Consider the following 11,459-nt stretch of genomic DNA (forward strand, 5'->3'; position numbering starts at 1 on the left):
GCTTTGTATTCAGGACATAAAGTTAATTTATTTGCCACATTTTTTGCAGTATTTCTTTAGTGCCTTATTGCAAACAGGATGTATGTTTTCGAGTATTTGTATTTTGTACAGGCTTCCTTCTTTTCACTCTGTCATTTACAGTATGTTGGTATGGTGGAGTAACTACAATGTTGTTGATCCATCCTCAGTTTTCTACTCTACTCTGTAGCTGTTTTAAAGTCACCATTGGTCTCATGGTGAAATCTCTGAGCGGTTTCCTTCCTCTCCGGCAACTGAGTTAGGAAGGATGCCTGTATCTTTGTAGTGACTGGGTGTATTGATACACCATCCGAAGTGTAAATAAAAACTTTTAAAAAATGTTTTGTATCTACCAATAGTTGCCCTTCTTTTCGAGGCATTGGAAAACTTCCCTGGTCTTTGTGGTTGAATCTGTATTTGAAATTCACTGCTCAACCTAGGGATCTTCCAGATAATTGTATGTGTTGGGTACAGAGATGAGGTAGTCATTCATTATTGCACACAGAGAGTTCATGGAACTTATTATGTGACACATGTTTTACAGCTGAACTTATTTAGGATTGTCATAACAAAGAGCTTGAATACTTATTGATTTCCTTTTTAATTTAAAAAAATAATAATTCTAAAAACATAATTCCACTTGGACATTATGGGGTATTGTGTGTTGGACAGTGACACAAGATCTCAATGTAATCCATTATACATTCAGGCTGTAACAACAAAATGTGGAAAAAGTCAAGGGGTGTGAATACTTTCTGAAGGCACTGTATGGCATGATTATTCTACGTATATATTGTACTGTATATAACAGAGAAATCTGCAGAGAGTTTATATGACAACAGAAGACAGAGAATTTGGATAAGCAGTCCTCCTGTACAGGTTGTGATTTTTGCTTGACTGGCCGGCTGGTTGGTCTGCTAACATTTTGTGGCTTTCCTGTTTATATATACCAAGACTCCCTCTCGGTGTACTTAAACTCTCACAATGTAGGCTACAACACATTGCAACCACCAGGAATAAGGCTGTGGTCTCGCTACATACTCCTAAGGGGACGTTGGCCTACGGTATGCATGAGGACAAGTCTATCTTGCTACAGAATGTGAGGAAGCATGTGAGCATTCAAGTACTAACATAACACATGTTCCTATAACAACACAATCATTCACTATAAACAGACCCATCTAGGTTTTGGCAAGAACATTTTTGGGATGTTGATTTGATTTAACCAATATAGGGTTGTTTAACAAGCTTTATTCTGCTGTGCCAAATGCCAACTTGTACCATTTTAATAGTAAACTTGACATGAGTAGAAGTCTATCATAGAGAATGGGGAGATGTGAGTTAAACATCCTTATGTAACTAACTCTTATTACTTGTTGTTATTGGCAGAGAGGTTTGGAACTCTCTTTCTTATTGGTCTACTAACTAATTTACCACCTGGTGATGTCACCATGGAAGGCCAAAACTCCATCCCACCAAAACAGGCTGAAATTTCAGACGGTCTTTTCAAAAAGCTCTGACATTAAAAGGGCATTATCATAAATTTCACAATTTCACAGTATTATTCCAACCTCATAGTGTACATAAATCACAGGAAAATACATATTTATTGACTGCACTGGGTCTTTAATAACATAATATCAATGGAATTTAAACATGTTTGTTTAACAAGATTAATTTGACTAAACCAAACTCTGGTACCACATAAAAACCACAACATTCAGAACCTGTTTAGATTCTAATTTTGATGAGTGAAATTGCAAGAATTGACCTAAATCCTATAATACTGGTCATTACATATTAAGCAGTAGGGGTGATCTAGGAAATGATGTCCTAATGGGCCAGTCTGTCAGTAACAGAAGCTATCCTGTGAAAGTGTCCTGTCATGGTAAAACAAGGGGCTTGTGAAATTCAGGAAACACTGGGAGAGAATGAGATCTACATTGTTATGTTTGTCCTGGCTGTGATGCCATAGACACTGAGCAGTGAGTTCATTGTTATGAGACAAGAAAAAACGACTTCCTTTGCCATCTCACTTTTTCATTGCCTTAAAGTTGAGTGAAGCCCACCCCTCTGAGAGTGTGTGAGGTTTCTCAGTCTCTCCATTGCTCTCTTTCACTCTCTCTCTGCCGCCTATCAAAGTCCACATGCCAGACAGATACTTTCTAAATTGAAGAAGCAGGCGACCACATATTTTCTCTTTTTTTCTGTTCTATGTCAACACCCTGGTCTTAGGAGTCTGTCCTCCACCTCTACAGACCGGCAGAGCAGTATATTATGGCAGAGCAGTGTAATATGACTGAGCAGTGTAATATGGCTGGTCAGTATAATATGGCTGAGCAGAATAATATGGCAGAGCAGTATACTATGGCTGAGCAGTGTAATATGACTGAGCAGTGTAATATGGCTGAGCAGTGTAATATGGCTGAGCAGTATAATATGGCCGAGCAGAATAATATGGCTGAGCAGTATAATATGGCAGAGCAGTATAATATGGCTGAGCAGTATAATATGGCTGAGCAGTATAATATGGCTGAGCAGTGTAATATGACTGAGCAGTATAATATCGCTGTCACGACTGTTTGAAGAAGAGGACCAAGGTGCAGCGTGGTACGTGTTCATGATGTTTAATACAGCTGAACACTAGAACAAAAAATAACAAAACGGAACAAACGAAACAGTTCTGTCTGGTGCAGACACACAAAACAGAAAACAACTACCCACAAAACACAGGTGGGAAAAGGATACCTAAGTATGGTTCTCAATCAGAGACAACGATAGACAGCTGCCTCTGATTGAGAACCACACCTGGCCAAACACACAGAAATACAAAACATAGAACACAAAACATAGAATGCCCACCCCAACTCACGCCCTGACCAAACCAAAATAGAGACATAAAAAGGATCTCTAAGGTCAGGGCGTGACAGTACCCGCCCCCCCCCCCCAAAGGTGCGGACTCTGGCCGCAAAACCTAAACCTATAGGGGAGGGTCTGGGTGGGCATCTATCCGCGGTGGCGGCTCTGGTGCGGGACGTGGACCCCGCTTCACCTTAAGCTTGGCCCACTTAGGTGGCACCTCTGGAGCAGGGACCCTCGCCGCCGACCCCGGACTGGGGACCCTCGCAGCGGGCCCCGGACAGGAGTGCGACTCTGGCAGCTCCGGACAGGAGGGCGACTCTGGCAGCTCCGGACAGGAGGGTGACTCTGGCGGCTCCGGACAGGAGGGAGACTCTGGCAGCTCCGGACAGGAGAGCGTCTCTGGAGGCTCCGGGCTGGAGGCCGTCTCTGGAGGCTTCGTGCCATGTCTCACCCCTGGAGGCTTCTTGCCATGGATCACCACTGGAGGCTTCGTGCCATGGATCACCACTGGAGGCTTCGTGCCATGGATCACCACTGGAGGCTTCGTGCCATGGATCACCACTGGAGTCTTCGTGCCCTGGATCACCACTGGAGGCTTCTTGCCATGGATCATCACTGGAGGCTTCGTGCCATGGATCATCACTGGAGGCTTCGTGCCATAGATCATCACTGGAGGCTTCTTGCCATGGATCATCACTGGAGTGGAGAGACACACAGGAGGCCTGGCTCTGGGAGAAGGCACAGGACTCACCAGGCTCGGGAGACATGCAGGAGGGTTAGGGCTTAGCACAGGCACAGGACTCACCAGGCTGGGGAGACATGCAGGAGGCCTCTTCCTTGGCCGAGGCACCGGATACACTGAGCCGTGGAGGCACACTGGCGGTCTCGAGCGCAGAGCTAGCACAACTCGTCCTGGCTGGATACCCCCTGTAGCCCGGCAAGTGCGGGGAGCTGGAACAGGCCGCACTGGGCTGTGCTGGCGAACCGGGGACACCGTGCGTAGGGCTGGCGCAGGATAACCCGGGTCGAGGAGACGCACTGGAGGCCAGATGCGCTGAGCCGGCACCATCCCTCCTGGCTCGATGCCCACTCTAGCCCGGCCGATGCGAGGAGCTGCGATGTAGCGCACCGGGCTATGAGTGCGCACTGGGGACACCTTGCGCGTCATCGCATAACACGGTGCCTGCCCGGTCACTCTCTCACCACGGCAAACACGAGGAGTTGGCTCAGGTCTATGACCTGACTCCGCCAATCCCCCCCTGTGCCCCCCCCCAAAAACAATTCTGGGGCTGCCTCTCGTGCACGCCTCCTCGAGCCAACTCCTCGTAGCGTCGCCGCTCCGCTCTAGCTGCCTCCAGCTCCTCTTTAGGACGGCGATACTCTCCCGTCTGTGCCCAGGGTCCCTTGCAGTCCAGGATTTCCTCCCATGTCCAGGAGTCCATTACACCACGCTGCTTGGTCCTTTGGTGTTTGGGTAGTTCTTTCACGACTGTTTGAAGAAGAGGACCAAGGTGCAGCGTGGTACGTGGTACGTGTTCATGATGTTTAATACAGCTGAACACTAGAACAAAAAATAACAAAACGGAACAAACGAAACAGTTCTGACTGGTGCAGACACACAAAACAGAAAACAACTACCCACAAAACACAGGTGGGAAAAGGATACCTAAGTATGGTTCTCAATCAGAGACAACGATAGACAGCTGCCTCTGATTTAGAACCACACCAGGCCAAACACCTAGAAATACAAAACATAGAATGCCCACCCCAACTCACGCCCTGACCAAACCAAAATAGAGACATAAAAAATGAACTAAGGTCAGGGCGTGACAAATATGGCTGATCAGTATACTATGGCTGAGCAGTATAATATGGCAGAGCAGTATAATATGGCAGAGCAGTATAATATGGCTGAGCAGTATAATATGGCTGAGCAGTATAATATGGCTGAGCATTATAATATGGCTGAGCAGGATAATATGGCTGAGCAGTATAATATGGCTGAGCAGTATAATATGGCAGAGCAGTATAATATGGCTGAGCAGTATAATATGACTGAGCAGTATAATATGGCTGAGCAGTATAATATGGCTGAGCAGGATAATATGGCTGAGCAGGATAATATGGCTGAGCAGTATAATATGGCTGAGCAGTATAATATGGCTGGTAAGTATAATATGGCTGGTAAGTATAATATGGCTGAGCAGTATAATATGGCTGAGCAGTATAATATGGCTGAGCAGTATAATATGGCTGAGCAGTATAATATGGCTGAGCAGTATAATATGGCTGAGCAGTATAATATTATCTCACTGCTGTGATCTCTGACTCAAAGTGAAGAACCTGTCACCTCTCTGATCGTCCTAAGTAGACTGAATCACTTTCAGGAAGTCAAACAAGGGATCATATCATTAAATGTCATTGAGTTAAATACATATGCAGTTCAACTCTTTAGTTTCTGTTTTGGATTTAGTCTTATACAAAATGTATTTATATTTTTATATACAAAATATTCATTAAAATATATATTTGTACAACATCTTCTACAATTGATCCAATGAATACAAGTGAGCGACGTAGTGGAGTTTGACTAGACATGAATCAACAGGAAACAGACAGGTTGAACAGAGTGGAGAGCTGCTCCAGATTATAAACTCAGATTAGCATAGCGTGTCTCCCAGCCCAGAGTGAGCGTTTACGAACGGACTGAGTTTGTGGTGTGATGGAGCTACAAATAGAATATCGTTTAAGGGTGTGAAAAGGTTGAATGACAGAAAATTGTTCGAATTGAGACCGTAGTCACTGAAGTGCTACAGTACTGTATCACGTCTTATTTGACAAAGTAAAACATACCGATCATATTTGGGGTTTTAGTCTTAAATCTTAAAGTTGTCGCTTCATCTCTGATCTCTACTCTGTTGCTTCATCTCTGTTCTCTGTTGTAGTGACCAGTGGAGGTTCATAAATAGTCTTTTATTTTTTTAATTTGATTTCTTTACTTAATTTTTTTGTTATACCCCAAACAGCCACTTACTGCTTCACCCCTCTCCTTCCATAATGTAATTCACTCTAACAAAACAACATTTACATTACATTTAAGTCATTTAGCAGACGCTCTTATCCAGAGCGACTTACAAATTGGTGCATTCACCTTATGATATCCAGTGGAACAACCACTTTACAATAGTGCATCTAACTCTTTTAAGGGGGGGGGGTTAGAAGGATTACTTTATCCTATCCTAGGTATTCCTTAAAGAGGTGGGGTTTCAGGTGTCTCCGGAAGGTGGTGATTGACTCCGCTGACCTGGCGTCGTGAGGGAGTTTGTTCCACCATTGGGGTGCCAGAGCAGCGAACAGTTTTGACTGGGCTGAGCGGGAACTGTACTTCCTCAGAGGTAGGGAGGCGAGCAGGCCAGAGGTGGATGAACGCAGTGCCCTTGTTTGGGTGTAGGGCCTGATCAGAGCCTGAAGGTACGGAGGTGCCGTTCCCCTCACAGCTCCGTAGGCAAGCACCATGGTCTTGTAGCGGATGCGAGCTTCAACTGGAAGCCAGTGGAGAGAGCGGAGGAGCGGGGTGACGTGAGAGAACTTGGGAAAGTTGAACACCAGACGGGCTGCGGCGTTCTGGATGAGTTGTAGGGGTTTAATGGCACAGGCAGGGAGCCCAGCCAACAGCGAGTTGCAGTAATCCAGACGGGAGATGACAAGTGCCTGGATTAGGACCTGCGCCGCTTCCTGCGTGAGGCAGGGTCGTACTCTGCGAATGTTGTAGAGCATGAACCTACAGGAACGGGTCACCGCCTTGATGTTAGTTGAGAACGACAGGGTGTTGTCCAGGATCACGCCAAGGTTCTTAGCACTCTGGGAGGAGGACACAATGGAGTTGTCAACCGTGATGGCGAGATCATGGAACGGGCAGTCCTTCCCCGGGAGGAAGAGCAGCTCCGTCTTGCCGAGGTTCAGCTTGAGGTGGTGATCCGTCATCCACACTGATATGTCTGCCAGACATGCAGAGATGCGATTCACCACCTGGTTATCAGAGGGGGGAAAGGAGAAGATTAATTGTGTGTCGTCTGCATAGCAATGATAGGAGAGACCATGTGAGGATATGACAGAGCCAAGTGACTTGGTGTATAGCGAGAATAGGAGAGGGCCTAGAACAGAGCCCTGGGGGACACCAGTGGTGAGAGCACATGGTGCGGAGACAGATTCTCGCCACGCCACCTGGTAGGAGCGACCTGTCAGGTAGGACGCAATCCAAGCGTGGGCCGCGCCGGAGATGCCCAGCTCGGAGAGGGTGGAGAGGAGGATCTGATGGTTCACAGTATCAAAGGCAGCCGATAGGTCTAGAAGGATGAGAGCAGAGGAGAGAGAGTTAGCTTTAGCAGTGCGGAGCGCCTCCGTGACACAGAGAAGAGCAGTCTCAGTTGAATGACTAGTCTTGAAACCTGACTGATTTGGATCAAGAAGGTCATTCTGAGAGAGATAGCAGGAGAGCTGGCCAAGGACGGCACGTTCAAGAGTTTTGGAGAGAAAAGAAAGAAGGGATACTGGTCTGTAGTTGTTGACATCGGAGGGATCGAGTGTAGGTTTTTTCAGAAGGGGTGCAACTCTCGCTCTCTTGAAGACGGAAGGGACGTAGCCAGCGGTCAAGGATGAGTTGATGAGCGAGGTGAGGTAAGGGAGAAGGTCTCCGGAAATGGTCTGGAGAAGAGAGGAGGGGATAGGGTCAAGCGGGCAGGTTGTTGGGCGGCCGGCCGTCACAAGACGCGAGATTTCATCTGGAGAGAGAGGGGAGAAAGAGGTCAAAGCACAGGGTAGGGCAGTGTGAGCAGAACCAGCGGTGTCGTTTGACTTAGCAAACGAGGATCGGATGTCGTCAACCTTCTTTTCAAAATGGTTGACGAAGTCATCAGCAGAGAGGGAGGAGGGGGGAGGAGGGGGAGGAGGATTCAGGAGGGAGGAGAAGGTGGCAAAGAGCTTCCTAGGGTTAGAGGCAGATGCTTGGAATTTAGAGTGGTAGAAATTGGCTTTAGCAGCAGAAATTCATTTTGTCTGACCTAAATCAGAGGGTGTCTGAGCCATGAGTTTATAACACACTGTGCTTAACTTGTGTTGTGGAGGAGGACTGGGGTATTATTATCTTTCAGCTACCCACCCTGCTATAAAACCTAGTGGTGCAACATCTCCACATAGCAGTAATGCTGCTCTGCTCTCCCTCCCTACTGTGAATCTGACAAGCCTGCCTTCCCTGCCTGCCGTCTCTCAACTCCACTGTTGCTCCGCTCACCAGCCTGTTAAAGTCTGCCAGGGACACACACACCTCTCTCCGCTCCGGTCCGGTCTGGCGGTCCACTGTTAACCTCCTTCAGCTGCTACTTGTCTTTGTATTGGTTTTGGAAGTGTTGGATATTTCCTGGTTTTTGTGAATGGGCGGCCGATGCGAGGTGGCTGTGACTGTGAATGGACTGACTGACTGTCAGCTCTGGGTACACTATTCTGAAGAGGCAATGTGACAGGTCTCTGGACACCACTGGTAGACTCTGAATTATAAACAAACGGAAAGAAAGGAATTAAGAAGGTAGGTAATGAGGATTCCGTTTAGAATTCTTGCTGACTTGTGGCATGCTGAAAATTCTGTATCTAGTTTGTGTACTTTTGTGTTTGAGTGAGTGTGCCTGCTTATTGCTGCAGTGAATAAGTCTTTCTTTTCTACTGTACATGTGTACAGTGCACCTGTTCAGTGTGTCTATGTGTTTGTGTGTGTGTGTAGTTAGGTATGTTTTAGGTCTTTAGAGCGTTGCCTGTTGTGTTGTATTCCTCCCAGGTGCAACACTCTGAAAGTGCCTCAGTTCCAGGTGTGGATACAGTCATTTATGACGTTTTGGATAGCACTATGAGACACCGTCTTGAGAAAATGAGGTTGCCAAGACCTCTTTCGCAATAAAAATGTGGAGACAACATGAACAGGAATTTATTTTACTGGGTATGAAATGTTAAATACAGTATTTTGGCTTTAACTTTTTTAAATGTTATTGTATTCTCCTGATGGGGTTTCATTGAGTTCATTATTTAGTCAAAACAGACACTTGCGCTGGTGGATTTGTGGCAAAAAAAGGTGAATAAAGTGTGTAAGAGAATTGCACTCTTACATAGCACCGGGGCTAAGATATAACTCCTAAAACAAAAGTTTAAGTTTTTTTAAGTTGAAGTAGGAGAGTGTTGAGAAAATAAGAACTGAGGGGTGTAGAAGATGACTGTTTGTGACACTCTTATCCCCTCAAAACATAGGGATTAGGCTAGCTTGTTTTACAACAATTGTTTGTTGTCTACTTTTTTATTTATTATTGGGGTACTGTATATATATAAAAGAGAAGTTGAAACATTCAAGTAAAATTAGCTACAAGGATTTGTTCTACAGAGTAGCAAATATGAAAATATATTTTGTAAAGCCATTATCCGTTGAAAGTAGCCTCATCTGCTGTCTGGTTGACTCTTAATGAGACAATCTGAATTATAATTAATTTGTCATAAATCACTTAAACTCACAACACGAGGACAGGTTGTGAGATTGATAAAAGTGGTTGTCAAGGAGACACCAACGATTCTTTAAAAACTACCACCTCTGCCATGGATCATCAATAATTTAATTAAAAGCATCAGTGGTCAAAATTGAACTCATTAATTTAAAAACCGAACAAATTGCATTATCATAAGAAATATCAGTAAATTAATATCTATTAATGATTTATAATGGTTCTATAAATGAATAATAACAGCCAATTAACTAATTATAAACCCTTTATTGAGATAACCGTATTGTAAAGTATGATATCTTGCTAAATCATATTTAATAAAGTGGGTACTCTTTTACATAAAAAGTTACCAGAATGGATTCAGTGAAACCAAAAGGTTGTCCTCTGAGACCTAATAAACTCCCAGAACAACGTATTGACTGTCTGATGCAGATAACGGCGTGAACCTCGGGGTTCTCCTGGAGGCTCAGTGGATGGCTCGATAATAAACTCCTATAGGATTGGTCTATATTTAAACAAACAAACTGTACGATTGGCTTATAGGTTTAATGAGCTTTCAATTCAACAGTATTTCTAGTACATTCTCATTACACATTCCATAAACAAAAATAAACTGTTGGATTCAACATAAATATTCAGATTATCAATATTTTTTTCTGTAGCGCACCAGCTGATAATATGTATGCTATACTGTAGGTAAAAGTATGCATCAAAGATGTCTCAATATACAGTATACAGTATCAACTATTTATATATTTAAATTAATTTGTCCTCCCCAATAATTCACTATTTCTATATGAACATTTTGTCTGTAGAAAAAGCCACTTCATCTACTGTATGTCACAGGTGTCGTCGAACCAGACGAGTAGTTTCATATAAATATCCTTGATATTCTGTGAATATAGTAGTTTCATATCAATATCCTTTATATTCTGTGAATATAGTAGTTTCATATCAATATCCTTTATATTCTGTGAATATACAGTTAAAGAATACATTTGATTTAAAACAATCAACAAAAAACACAATTTGGGAGTAAATCATAAATGAAGCTTATATAAGTTATAAACTTTGGTCGAGTGTATCTGTGGAAGGCTCTGTATTCACCTGTAGTAATTCAATTATTGGGAGTCTGATAGTGTACGACCATCTATATATATATTTTTTTAAATCAGTGGGAAAAGTACTCAATTGTCATACTTGAGTAAAAGTAAAGATACCTTAATAGAAAAATGGCTCAAGTAAAAGTGAAAGTCACCCAGTAAAATACTACTTGAGTTAGTCTAAAAGTATCTGGTTTGAAATGTACTTAAGTACATTGGTGGAAAAAATACTAAATTGTCATACTGGAGTAAATATCACAAGTTAAAGTAAATGCTATACATCATATTCCTTTTATTAAGCAAACCAGACGGCACAATGTCTGTTTTCTGTGTATTTTTACGGACACACAGGGGCACACCACACTCGGACCTCATTTACACACACAGTATTTGTGTTTAGTGAGGCCGCCCGATAGGGATGACAGTGCACTTTATTGACATGTGTGTGAATTGGACCATATTGCTGTCATGCCTGAGCATTCGAAATGTAACAAGTACTTTTGGGAGTCATATTTTCTTTAGGAATAAGTTGTCAAAAATATAAATATTAAAGTAAAGTCCAGACACTCCCCCAAAAATACATGTTTTACTTAAGTACTTTACACACCTGAAACAATTCATAAACAACTCATCCTAAACACAGGCTGTAAGTCAGTTTGGCTCTAAATGCCATTGTACAGTGTTCTGAGTTAACTAAGTCACCCAGCTAACACATTTAATTTGCTACATACGGCATAGCTCAGTCCAGACAAGTGTTTCCCCCAGACAGTGGAGCTTGGTGGCCCTTGGTGGCCTTTGGGGGAGCTTGGTGGCCTTTGGGGGAGCTTGGTGGCCCTGGGGTCACTAATCAGAGGTGGTGATGGGGAGTTTGGAACACAGAAAGAGAACTATGTTACTGTTAGCCCCTGTCTGTCTTGCCCCTGGCAGCCTCTAATGATGA

At 43.8% G+C, this 11,459-nt stretch overlaps 1 protein-coding gene across 2 annotated transcripts in view; it reads left to right on the forward strand.

The window, feature by feature from the left end:
* The window catches only part of LOC139538652 (zinc finger and BTB domain-containing protein 7C), a 32,155-nt gene that overhangs the window by 11,127 nt on the left and 9,569 nt on the right, over nucleotides 1-11,459 (forward strand). The window contains exon 1 of one of the 2 annotated variants that reach the window (XM_071340962.1): nucleotides 8,045-8,461. The exons of the other annotated variant lie outside the window; for it this stretch is intronic. The gene's annotated coding sequence lies outside the window, so the exon portion shown is untranslated. Of the gene's footprint in view, nucleotides 1-8,044; nucleotides 8,462-11,459 lie in introns of those variants that run through there. 2 annotated transcript variants of the gene reach the window in all.

The sequence above is a fragment of the Salvelinus alpinus genome, chromosome 1 (assembly GCF_045679555.1).
Source record: "Salvelinus alpinus chromosome 1, SLU_Salpinus.1, whole genome shotgun sequence".
Classification (NCBI taxonomy): domain Eukaryota; kingdom Metazoa; phylum Chordata; class Actinopteri; order Salmoniformes; family Salmonidae; genus Salvelinus; species Salvelinus alpinus.